The following is a 12,678-nucleotide window of genomic DNA, read 5'->3' as shown; positions in this document are numbered from 1 at the left end:
GCTGTAGTTCTGTAATAACTGCAGAGGGCATTCCTGAGGCTGACTTTAAAACCAAACTCTTACTTGCTGTGCAACAGCATGAATACTCCTCACGCAGGCCATTGCAAACCTTGAAGGCAGGTGGGCATGGATGGTGTTCAAAGGCACTCCAGGGGGTGATCTTTCAGAAGAAATAGTAACACAACTTGCTGATCATATTTCTTTGTTCTGGTCTACATGTCTACATTTGATGTAGCAGCAGGATGGTACCAAACTTAATTATTGAATGCCTATATTTACTGTACAAATATTGTAAGCCACAGAAGAAGGAAGAGAGAAGAGAGTTAATTCATCTCTGAGATATAATGTAGAGTGCGGCCTTTTATAATCCGAAGGACTGTTATATAGTTAGGAATTATTACAGGCAGCACATGTAATGAGAATTGGAAATTTATAGAGAATGCCAGTAACAACAACCTCAGGGAAGATTGTTCACGCGATTGGAGGTGCTAGACAAAGATAAAAGAGAGATGTGAGGAAACCTAGCCAGAAACAGCTTGAGTCTGGTTTACATTGAAACCATTACTCAAAACAAATGTGGCAGAGAAGAGTTGGCACAATGCTGTGTGTAATGCATGGCTCTGTTTAAACCATATCTTGGCATCAATAGCATTTAACTACTATTGAAATGGACAAAGCTTTTAGAGGTTTATCAAGATCTTTTTTTTTCCAAATCACTGAAAAAATAAACTGTTTTAGCCACTTTTGCCCAGCGTTCAAAATTTTGTGCAAGGAAGTAAGCTTTGCAGTTTCTGAGAGAGATGCTCCCAGCCTTCATTAACACTGCAAGCCACAGCACTGTGTTGGAGGGGTAAGTCTGGGAGCAGTACTATAAATTGTTATTACAATAAGGTCTCACTTATCAAGCCCAAAATTTGAAATATTTGCCTTGGTTGTTGTAATATAAATGGATATAAATGCGATATAAATAGATAAGTTCAAATCGCATTTTTATTTTTAACATTCCCGACTCTCAGTTTCAGGGAAGGCTCAAAGCTTTGGAAATGAAATCAAGGACAAACAGATCTTCAAGTAATGTGGTTACTTTGGTTCAAGGACTTGCAAATGGAAACATTTTAAAGAATATTTTCACTATTTTTACTTCTCTAGGTAAGGTTTTAGAACAATCAAAATAGGAACTTACTTAACAACAAGAAGCAATGCCAGCAATGACGGAAGAGGAGGTTGGTATTCCAACTTCTATAGTTTTGTTCTTTTTAAGTCATTTTCTTCAGCACCTATACATGGGAACGACCCCACACAGTGCGCCTTTTAAGTCCCATTCATCCAGCTGGGATAATCCTGCAGTGACCTACCAATCATACAGCAACTGGCTGGCTGGTACCAAAACCTTGATAGTTCACCTGGATGTAAAACATCGTTCAGAAATTGGCTGTATTCAATCAGATAAATAGAAGAATAGGCTGGCCTCTTCCAAATAATAATTTCAAGATTTCATTACAGAAATTACAACGTTAATTCTATCTTTATATTAAAATACGCTAATCATTAAATGTCTTTGATCTGTAGGTAGTTATTACAAATCTGTATTACTCCAGAGATTATTAATTAACATGGAATCTTTTTGATTCTTGAGCTGAAGGGTTGCACTTAAAACATATTGCAGGATGGATACTGCCTAAGGACAATACGCAACTGGAATCAGCCTGCAGGTTCTGCTTTTGCCCTCCCAAGCATGCCACTCTGTACTAGGTGCTAAAGGTTGTCTCCTTTGATACATCTCAGTCCAGAAGATATGCTGCTTGCCTCATGCTTGGTAAAGATGGTCTTCAGACCACAAGCAGTCTGTACATACCCTGCACTGACCTCAGAAGTGCTCGGTATAGTGCCTGCATCCACCTTTTCCTTCTGGTTGCCTTGGTTCCAAGATGTTTCTAGGTACCTGTATTTGCAGTTGACAAAGAGAAGATGAAAAATAAGGGCTAGATAGCAAAAAGCTGTAAGTAGTAGTTCATGCTGAAGACAAATCTCTTAGGTTGTATATTAACACTCATCAGCTGTTTCAAAAGCAGAGTCTCCTTCTTGAATACATTTATTTGGTATGTTTGGATATATAACTTTTTACTTCCCTTGAGGAACTAGGTGGGAGAGAGTGAGCGTGCCACATGAGGCATCAGAGCCCAATTCAACCTATGCTATCAAGCAGCAGGTTGGGCTGACATGTAATGATCATTATACTCTTCCTCTTACCTGACAGGAAACTTAAGAATAAGAAGGAAGAGGGTAGGTCTTTAAGTGCTCAAGCACAACATTTGCCAAAAATTTTCTTTTTCCATAGCTGGAAAATTGAAACTAGTTTTTAATATCAGAAAAAAAAAAAGCATGAAAACTGTCTGTCATTTATTCTGACACTTTCCAAACATTGCTCATAGACTTTTAGGCCATATATATTCAGGAATATATTCCAAACTGAATATTTCTTTTGTGAGTTTATTTTACACATTTGCCAAAATTCCAGGTAAGAAACCCTTTGCATAAGTGCTTTATGTCTATGTAGTCTCCTTCCTGAAGCTGGTTAAATCCAGCTGGCATTACCGAATTTTAGCATTACAGGTCAGACAGGGAAGAGCATTTATGCGTGAAGTCAAAGAAAGCAGAGATGTTTCTAGGAGAGGGGGACAACAAGGTGGTCAAAGTCCAACTTCTGATGAAGAATAAAGATCTGCAATGTGGAGAACAAGTGCAGCAGCTGATGATCATGAAAGCAGCAATCTGTTGAATAGAGACAAGGTGTAGTTTCCATAGCAGCATTTGGTCAGTACATTGCAATGCAGTGCCTTAACTTCATGATGAAGAATGCGATCTCTAAACCATCAGTCCTTAACGGTTTGGCAGCCCTTTCACCTTCCTAAAACCAGCCGGTGTCAGAAGACAAAACACAGCATTTGCACCCCTTCAGCATAATACCATCAACAGCTGAATTTTTCTGTTTTCTCAGAGTGAAAAAAATCTGCATTGTTGTTTGTTTATATTTTCTTATATAGCATTTGTTTGTGGGTTTTTTTCAGACTTGATGTTTGTTTTCTAGTAAGTGTATCTACCCGGAAAGGTGAGTTGCTGCACTGGATTTAATCTCGACGTTGAAATGCAGACACTTCTTGGTTAATTCCTGTGGAGGAAAAACCTGTGGGTTTTGCAACTGTTACAGCTTCATGCTGTGCTGCTAGTTGCATGTTTTCTGAAAGGGCTTAATGACTCATATTCAGCATTAGATTAGAGTTGCTCTGCGCATTTGTGCCATATTGCACACAAGCTGACAAAGCTCTTAGAATATAAAGCCTTCAAAAGGGCAGTGCACAGATGCTCAGTAGCTCTCTAGTTGTCAGTCTGGTCTGGCTGGGGTTATGCGCTCCATCCCAGCACTGTTCAGTGACATCCAGCATGCTCCATCCCTATGCAAGCACTTCTGCGTTTGCGTGGACCCAGTCTGGGTTTAAAAATACAGGCAGCCAGTTTAGTTTTTGCAGAGTTAGTTCACAAGTAAAACTGAAAACTGATTGTACACCAGTAACTCCACAGATAATTTGAACATAACAAAGAGAGCAAATGCACTGGTGTGATCTTGAGAACCAGGGCCTGGAAAGTAGAAGTAAAGTGACTTCAAGGAACGTATTATGTAAGAGAAGATAGAAGGTAAGTTTATACTGTCCATGCGAATACTGCCTTAGAAACAGATTTACTCCTTTTCTAGTTGCGAAACACTGCCAGATTGAGAGCCATACCCAGATGCATTTGCTTCCAGTAAAAAAAATTCATAGCGCGATACTGACATGTTGCCAGCCATTGGCACACAAAAACCTGTCCCATTGGACTGACAAAAAAGCATGCAAAGAAGCTTTTGTCAGCACCTGATACTATCCTCATGTGGATTCTTCTGTGGCCCAAGATGATCTGAAAGGATGCCATTGCCACACAGAAATCAGAAAGATCAGCAGGACAAATGAGAGAATCAAGGACATACAGCTTTTAAAAAACAATGTAACACGTAACATAGTACATTATCCCCTGTCTGACAAGAGCATTTCCTAACTGGGATATTTGTCAGTTGTCGCAAAGTGACAAAGTAACATCTCACAATTTTGAACCCTTATGCTCTTTGGAGCACAAGGGGGGACCCAGTTCTGCAGTGATGTGCAGACCACATGCTGGGCCAGAAGCCAACCCAGATATTTGCACCCACAGATTCCTACTCTGCCAACGTGTGGTACCAGCAGGAGAAGGCAGCTTGGGTGGGACTACTCCAGAAACTGCTGAGAAGACAACATAATGCCAGAAATTTCTGTGCCTATTTGGATAATTTAAAATAAAAATCTTCCCCCTTGCCAAAAAAGTAGCTCACATCTTGGGAACAGAGTGTATAAACACCCGGCAAGTCGATAATGATCAGTACTCCAAATACTCCCCCACCACTCTCAGTATTTGTGGCAAGAAGTCCCACACTTTCACAGTGTGAAGCAACCCCTCTTCTGTTTTGTGCTGAATCTGCCACCTCCTAGTTCTATTTGATCCCTCTGGCTTTTGCACTGGAGCAGACAAAAAGAAGTTACTTTCATTTTGCCAACCCTAGTTTTATAGATGGCTGGCACTTGGATTAAGAGTCCTAATCTATGTAGTCCGTCCTTTCTAGTCACATTCCATGCCCAAGGGTCCATAAATTGGATCACATCTGTTGCTTCTCTTTGCAACCTCTTCACATACTCTTCAGTTTTGCTATAGTCTCTCTGAGACAAAGAGATCAGAACTGCACACAGTATTAACAGCACTATCTCATATAACCACAAAAGAATGATTTCTGTTTGTTCTCTACTTCCTGATAGTTAATTTTTTTCTTCAGTGCTTCTGACCAATGTGTTTTTACGGATCTTAAAATACAGATAACCATAAAGTCTCATTCTTAATTGGTCATAGTCAACCTAAAACCAGTAATAACAGTTCACAAAAATGTTTTCTTCATATACATTGTTTTACTTCCACCTGTGTTGAATTTCCTCAGCTGTCTTAATTCACTTCCACTCAATTTTGAGCAATCCATCAGCAGGTCTTGGTCTTGGTAATTGACTGTCTTCCTTTAATTTACTTGGCTTTAATTTATAATATAATAATGGATACTACTTTGATTACTTCAGCTGAGACCCTCTTCTATACTGTGTGAAAAGACCTGCTTTGATGACTTGACACCTACACTATAATATTGATACTTTACCTTATTGTGCCTGATGTTTTCTTGTAGTTTATTGCCAGCTGGATTGCCACTGATGCTGACAGACCTTCACCTATGCTCTTGGTTTAGGATGCTGTTGCATTACTTTGGAGAACTGCCAGCTGACTTAATAAATCCCACCTAAGGCAAGGCACGGAGAAGCTGCAATGAAAAGAAAATTGTCTTAATATTTTCCTGCAGTTTTCTTGTATTTGGACAAGGTTGATGGAACAGGCATGTTCATTGTGAAGACTGGTGGGCAGTTACTGGTTGGATGTTGCTCTGCAGAGCCCCCTGGTAGGTGCATGTGCTGTATTTGAGGGAAATACCTCACAGGAATCTATAGGTAAATGAACTGGAGCTGAAGCTCATTACAGCCTGTTTGTGGTGTACTATGCCTTTCTGCAAGAGCAGCCTGTCGGGGCTTTTGTGTCAGCCCTGGGTAGCTATTCATCCCTAAGGTTATTGAATAATGAAAAAAAAAAAAAGCCTGAGAGGTACTTATCTGCCATTCATATCCTGCACTGACCACAGAAGTGCCTCAAAACAGAGGAAGAAGTAGTTACTAAACAAATCTCCTCCAACCAAGTTCCCTTTTCAGGTACAGTGGGTTGCACAGAAAAGAGTGGAAGTAAGGGAAAAACCTTCCACAGCTCCCCGAGACCAACCAGGCAAGAAACCACCATGTGGTCAAACAATCTGGATGCAAAGAAGAGCAAAAACCCAGAGGAAAAAAGGAAGACTAGGTAGGTATGTTTAGAAAACTATTCTGATATACTTGGTTTCTGCTGCTGACTTTCAAAAGTAAAATATGTGGGGGGGTTTTTTCTTCAGAAAATACATTATTGCAATACTTTTCAGGGTCACTGTGATTCTCCTAAAGCTTTAATGGATTAGGAAGCAGAGTACCAGATGGGGTTTCCAAGTATCCAAACTTTGGCTTCTCAGACATTTAGGTGCTTTTGAAAGACCATTCTCCATTTTCATGAGTTTGTTGGCAACTGGCATGATGATTTTTCCCTAAACTTTTTTTTTTTTTTTTTTTTTAAGACAAATAGAGCAAAGCAAAAAAGTTGGAAAAAAGATTACAGGCTTCAGGTATGACAAATTTTCTAACGTTTACTTGCTTCCCCATTGCTATTCCTACTTCACTAACAGATGAGAGAAGGTGAAACTCCATGAGCTGGGAGTTCTTTAGAACAAATATTCCTATATCCATATTGCCAGTAGACCAGCACTTGTATGGTCATATTATGAGAAGGTACCCTGTGCTCATTCTCTGCTGTGATCACATCTCACCTTCCCTGATTCATTTTCAGATTTCTTCTAGAAAGGCCTTGATGTTTGACCTGTTTGGCTGAGGGCAGACATTCCCATTTCACTGCAAAATCTGATAAAACAGGATAGTGGAAAGGGTGAGAAACCTGCAAGCCTGGAACGGTTCAAAGAGCTGTCCATAAAAGCTGGTCCATATCTCCTCTTCCAGTGTACTGTAAACCCACTGTCTACACATTAATTTACCTCCAGGTAGTGTCTGCAGTGTCTTGAAGCATGAAGACCAGACTTATGTTTCAAGCAGCATATGGACATGTTTTGGAGCGCTCTCCACAAAGTCATGAGGGATTAGCATTAGTGTCCTTTCTGACAGCCTGCATAAATCTCTCTAGAATATCCAGCTAGAACAAGTATGCACCTGAAAGACAGTCTTTATTAACGTCACAGTTCCCCTTGTTTATATTTCTCCATTGCTAGTCAGCGATTAAACACTCTTATCTATACCTGCCAAGGAATGACAAAAACTGGAGCCACTTAGCTTATTGATGTCCCTTATTTTATGTCTAAACTCTTGATCATTCTGCATGTGAGTGAATCAGTCTCTTGAACAAAAGCTTTTATGGTCGTCCTTCTCTGTATACTTCTCCATTTCGCAAAGTTCAGACGAGCTCTTGTTCAATCAAGCTCGTTTTTTGTGAATGTGATGCTACTGCGTGCTTCTCTTTGCAGCTGGCCAGTGGGCTACATGCAATTAATTGTCCTAATTTCCTGTTGATGATTTTAAAGTTATCTATGTGACCTGGAAGGAAAAGTATTGTGGTTTACAATGTGCTCTCATTGAACTGCTTTTCTGAATTTTTCTGTGTGAACACATCTCTCCACCTGCTAATACATGTTTGTCTCTCTCTGAAAATCTTGTTGCATTTCTCTCAATATACACTTTGGTACATTAATAATTTTTTATTATCTCACTGTTATGCTCTTTTTCACTCTCTTCCTCTCTCAACAGCATTCATTTAGAAATGGGGAGTACTGAAAGAGAGCAATGGATTAAAAGGAGATATAAATAAGTAGATGCTCAAGAACTTATTTCAGCACTCCCTGTTAAATGGAGACAAATAATGACGTTATACTCTCATTTCAAATTAATTTCCTGAATTTTAAATTAATCTGTGACACACATATAGTGCTAAAACAGCTAAATGATATTTTACTGGGACTTAGTGCTGTAATACTGTATTTCTTGTGATTTTATCGTGAAAACTGCAATAATAGAGAAATAGTGAAGCAATCAGAACAGAAATGCTTCATATATTTTCCTATTACACACATACAATTATAGTGTCATTCAGGGAAAAAATAAACAAAAAAAACACCCCACCCCCCTCAAAGTGTCTTAACTGTCTTAAGAAATCCAGCATTTGGATTTACTGCACTGAGAGAAGAGAATGTAGGAACTTGCCTATTTATTTCAGTCACTTCCCTTCTAGAGTTTTGTCTGCATTTTCTATTCCATACAAATAATTACTTTTAGATATTAATTTTGCAATAATAATTTTGTAGCATATTTTCTATAGGGAAGAATAAATAGCTGACTATATCTCCCATTGTTTTCTTTTTGTTACCTTTCTTTGTGATTCTTTGCCTCTAATTGTTCCTTTTTTCCCCAGTTACTCACAGCTTTTCAGCTTTCCCTCCGAATAGCTTTCCTGACCTTTTCTCTTGCTCTGGATTAATGTTTCTCTTATTTTCCACATTCTTTCAACTCTGCTCTCTGTCTCTTTCTCTTTTTGAATGGTACCATCCTCCAAAGATGTATTCCTCCTCGTGTGCAATTGGGTCCCCTCTTTTCCCTAATTTTCTGATCATGCTTCTCCCAGTCTGCATTCTAGTGTCAATTCTCAATTTTTTCCTGTTGAGGCAAAGGCAGCTTCTGTTCTTCCTGAGCTTGCTTAGATCTGCAGAGACTGTCATCTTTTCAACATGCTGATCAACTTTCCATAGAGAATGGAAACGATCTTCACATACCCCCAGGTAGCTGAGAAGTATAGCAATATCGTATCAACTGATACCAGATATGCACAGGATTTTCACACCTCTCAGGTGTTCTGCAGGGACTACAGATTACTTCAGCTGTGAGATAAGACAGGAGTGACTGAAGGAGAATAGCATGCGAGAAACTGGGAAAAGGCTAGTTTGGAATACAGAGCACAAAGTCTACTGAACCGCTTGCTAGGAAATCAGTTACCTCTGGTCAGCATTTCTGCCTCTGTGGTTCTTAGAAGATAAACATTCATTCTATCTTTTTCTCTCTTTTGATTCCTCATGCTGCTTTTTTTCTTTCCTTCTATATTGTAGTGTGCTTTTTTCGTCATGCCCATCAAGTTTCTTTCAGAGCATCATGGGGCAACGAGTGATAGAGAGCAGTATGAGGTAATGGGCACACAATCATACTAACACAGATTTTATTTCTGCCAACTTCTAGACCAATGTGGGAAAATCACTTCGTTTTTGTTTCTCTTCAGTCATAGAATGAGGATAGCCGTACTTCTTTTGAAAATCACTGTGCAATATACTAATGAGAAATATTATATAAGCATTTGGTATTGCTGCTACTGTTATTATTGTGCAGGTACTATAAATATTGTTACACTATTGGAATACTGAGCAGCATTTTGCTGCATACTTGCTGCACTATGAAGCATTTCACATTTAGCAATCTAAACATCTGCTGCAGCTCTTGCTTCCTGTTGCTAGGACGTTTCTCTGTGGTTTACAGCATGTGCAGTATTTTACTGAAGTTTAGAAGCATAAGTTCTGCACAAACATAGCCAGGCATGGGAAATGGAAGGCTCAGTATGCTTTCCTCCAGATGAGCAAGTAATTCACAACTTCCAAGGAGACAATGCCAATCTATTTCTTGAGAATATAAATTAAGTGCATAGTCTTTGAGAGCAGCCCACATGTAATCAGATTCCAGACTAGAATGCTTGGTAGCAAAGAAACAAGTGGTAGCAAATTCAAATCCTAGATATCAACAAAACATGAACAAGAGTGAAATACCACTCAATATAAATGGAAATTCCAATGTTATTGTCCATGGTGAAAAAAAAAAAAAAAATCTAGATGCTCTTTATCAAAATAGCAAAGTAGCAATTACAGAAAAGGAAGAAACTTTCAGGCAACCCCTGAGAAGATGGCTGTACAGCATATTTTCTGCCCAAGGGGCAATAAGTACTCGAACGATACATGATTTACGAAGTGCTGCTGTCCACTTCAAGAACAAACATAAAATGTTGCAAAAATAAGGATCAGTAAGAGTATCTTAACTATCATCTACACATAGGGTGGCTGCAAATGTTTAGGATCAGTGACTTCACCCTAAATTTACACACTAGAAGTAAAGAAGATGACATTAAGATTGTAGAACACTGGAAAATTGATGATACAGATTTTGAATATTCTTAGAGCATACTGCATTCAAATGCTGTTCACTTTAGTCAGAAACAAATATTTTGCTAGTAAAGATGTAATAACTATGACTGATTTCATACTAAGGTATGCTGCATACAATAGGTAACAAAGAATGGAAAATAAATTAAAGATTTAATTAGGAATACCTCCCATCTATGCTAAATATTGCACCTGGAAAAGCATTGCACACTGCCTACAATGGTAGAGAAATTTAGTTTGCATTCAAACAACCTGCCAATGCATAAGGCCATCAGTGATAACTAGTCCTGAGGAAAAATTTAAAATCCATCAAAACAAAGGGGTCAGATATTCAAGCGTATTTGGAGAAGAGTGACTTTCAGATGGGAAATAACATTAAGGAGATACACTCTTTTGAACTCTCAAAGCTGAATTGTTGTTAAGGAAAAGTATTTGCCTCAATTACTTACGTTTGTTGTAGCAGAAGGCAAGCTGATGAGCCAAGACAGAAGACTTTAATAAAATACTTCCACAAACACTTTCTTTATTCTGTGGTGAACGGGACACTTCCTTTCAAATGGCCACTAAGCTTGTAATGGTTGTTCTGAAGTCATTAATGTCACAAGGTGACACTAGAATAATTACAACTTCTGAGCACTGTGTTTCTCTTCACTGAACAGGTAGATATAGTCCTTTACCTGCAGAAACCAGGATTGGTTTGACAATACACTGTGCTGCCAAAACCAGTCACAGTAATAGTATCCTTATCTGTGGCCATGCTGACAGGCCTTGAAGAGACAAGGTGTGACAAAGGACTGCTGCACCAAGCAAATGAAATTACTATTTAGTATTCAATTGAAGATGCTCTCAATACTACAAAGAATAAGCAACTTCACAGTATTGTTTTTCCCAGACTGCAAGACTGAGAAGGCAGCTGAATTGCTTGCATTGTAAATGCAGTAAAAAATGCCTCTTAACTGCTGTGCCTGGAGCAAAGAAAAATAACTCAGCATGGATGCTTGCTGGGTTACATACCAAAACAGCCTTATACTGAGCTGATTCAATAGACTGGTATGCAGTGTTGGCTCAATGAGCAAGGAATACAGTCTATCAGCTCCTCTGAAAGAAAAATAACTGCTGGGAGAATGACCGCCATTGAAGATCCTGAAAGCAGTCAAGCTACCAAGCATAATTTATATGACTACACTTTCTAGGAAATACTGCAAAATAGAGTGGTATTCATGCAATATTTTCCAAAACAGGTTTTGCAACTTTCTGCCAAGATGCAGGTTCAGGAGAATGGTACAGAATTTGCACTGCCGCTTATCAATTTATCCAAGGATAATGAAGACCAGTAATTAAAGTGTAACAGGGAAGCACAAGCCAGCACCAAACAAAATTGATAAATAAAGCATAGCATGCAAGGTTATTTCAGTGAAGATTTAGAAAAAGAGAACAGGAAATAAAATTGTGGTGGTGTTTATCTTCATCTTACAGCTGTCTTATTGCATACTTAGTTTGCTTTCAGAAGAAAGATTTACTGCATTTCTGTTTTACAGAATATGTGAACAATATAATGTAGTGTTGTACTTTTGATAAATATAGTGAACTTAAGCTTTAAATTGCAGCATTATCAGGCAGGAGGGTCTCATCATTACCATAATTACCACTACTAAGCTGCCTTTCAGGGAAGATATTCATACCTGGGGAGAATCCATAATAAAACCCACAAATGTGTTGCTTCATTAGGATTTACTAAATAAGTATTTTCCTTAGGTAGTATCAAGTCCTGAAAATTCTGTTGGTTTTTCCCCTGTTTTCTCACAGATATGGGGGTTATCTCATATTTGTTTACAATTATATTTACATACATTTATGAGTATAAGAAAAGAAGCTCCAAAGAGTAAAAGGTTTAGAAATGAAAAGTGGCTCTTTTCCTTTATTCACAGACCAAATCTAAGCAAACTTTTGAGTAAACCCAGTAAAAAGTTGGTGCGATTTAACAGTAAGACAGGTTAGCACTAAAATCCAAATAAAATCCTATCTTGGCTTTGAGCTTTAGGATACATCAGCCTCCAAATGGCAAGTAAAGGAAGAGCAGGGTTGATTTGTTACAAATTAATAATCATTACAAATAGTAAATCAGGATTTTGTTTTCCAGAAAGACTTAAATATGTATTTATGTACTTATCATCATTTTATTCAAGATGGAGAGTTGCACAGAGGAAAGCACACAGATGACTGAAACACTATCAAAGAGACGGATAACAGTATGATCATGAAAAGAGTAACATGCACAAATAAGGAGAATCTACTCAAGGAAGAACAAGGAGCAGCAAACATATAAAGAGCTAGATAAGGTAATGACTAATTTGATTATAACTTAATAAGGGAAGGGAAAACAGTGGTAAGAAAGATAGATTTTATTACCCATCTTTTTTTTGACTAAAAATAGTGCCCCAGACTTTTCCTTTAGCAACCTTAATTCCAGCTTTACTTTGAGGCACTCATCTTCTGGGAATGATTCAAATTTCTGGGCTTAAGACCCCCTCAGTGAGAGATAAGTAGTACTGCCAGACTTGAGACCTCTCTTCTGGAGATTAACTTTTTTCTACAGGTGAACTTCTATGGGGTTTATGACTCTATGTGTAAATACTGTGACTTTACTTGGAGTTGTGCAGTTTTGGATCTGAAGGAGTGGCAGAGGACAC

The sequence above is a fragment of the Cuculus canorus genome, chromosome 5, assembly GCF_017976375.1.
Source record: "Cuculus canorus isolate bCucCan1 chromosome 5, bCucCan1.pri, whole genome shotgun sequence".
Classification (NCBI taxonomy): domain Eukaryota; kingdom Metazoa; phylum Chordata; class Aves; order Cuculiformes; family Cuculidae; genus Cuculus; species Cuculus canorus.
This window is presented reverse-complemented; position numbering follows the sequence as displayed.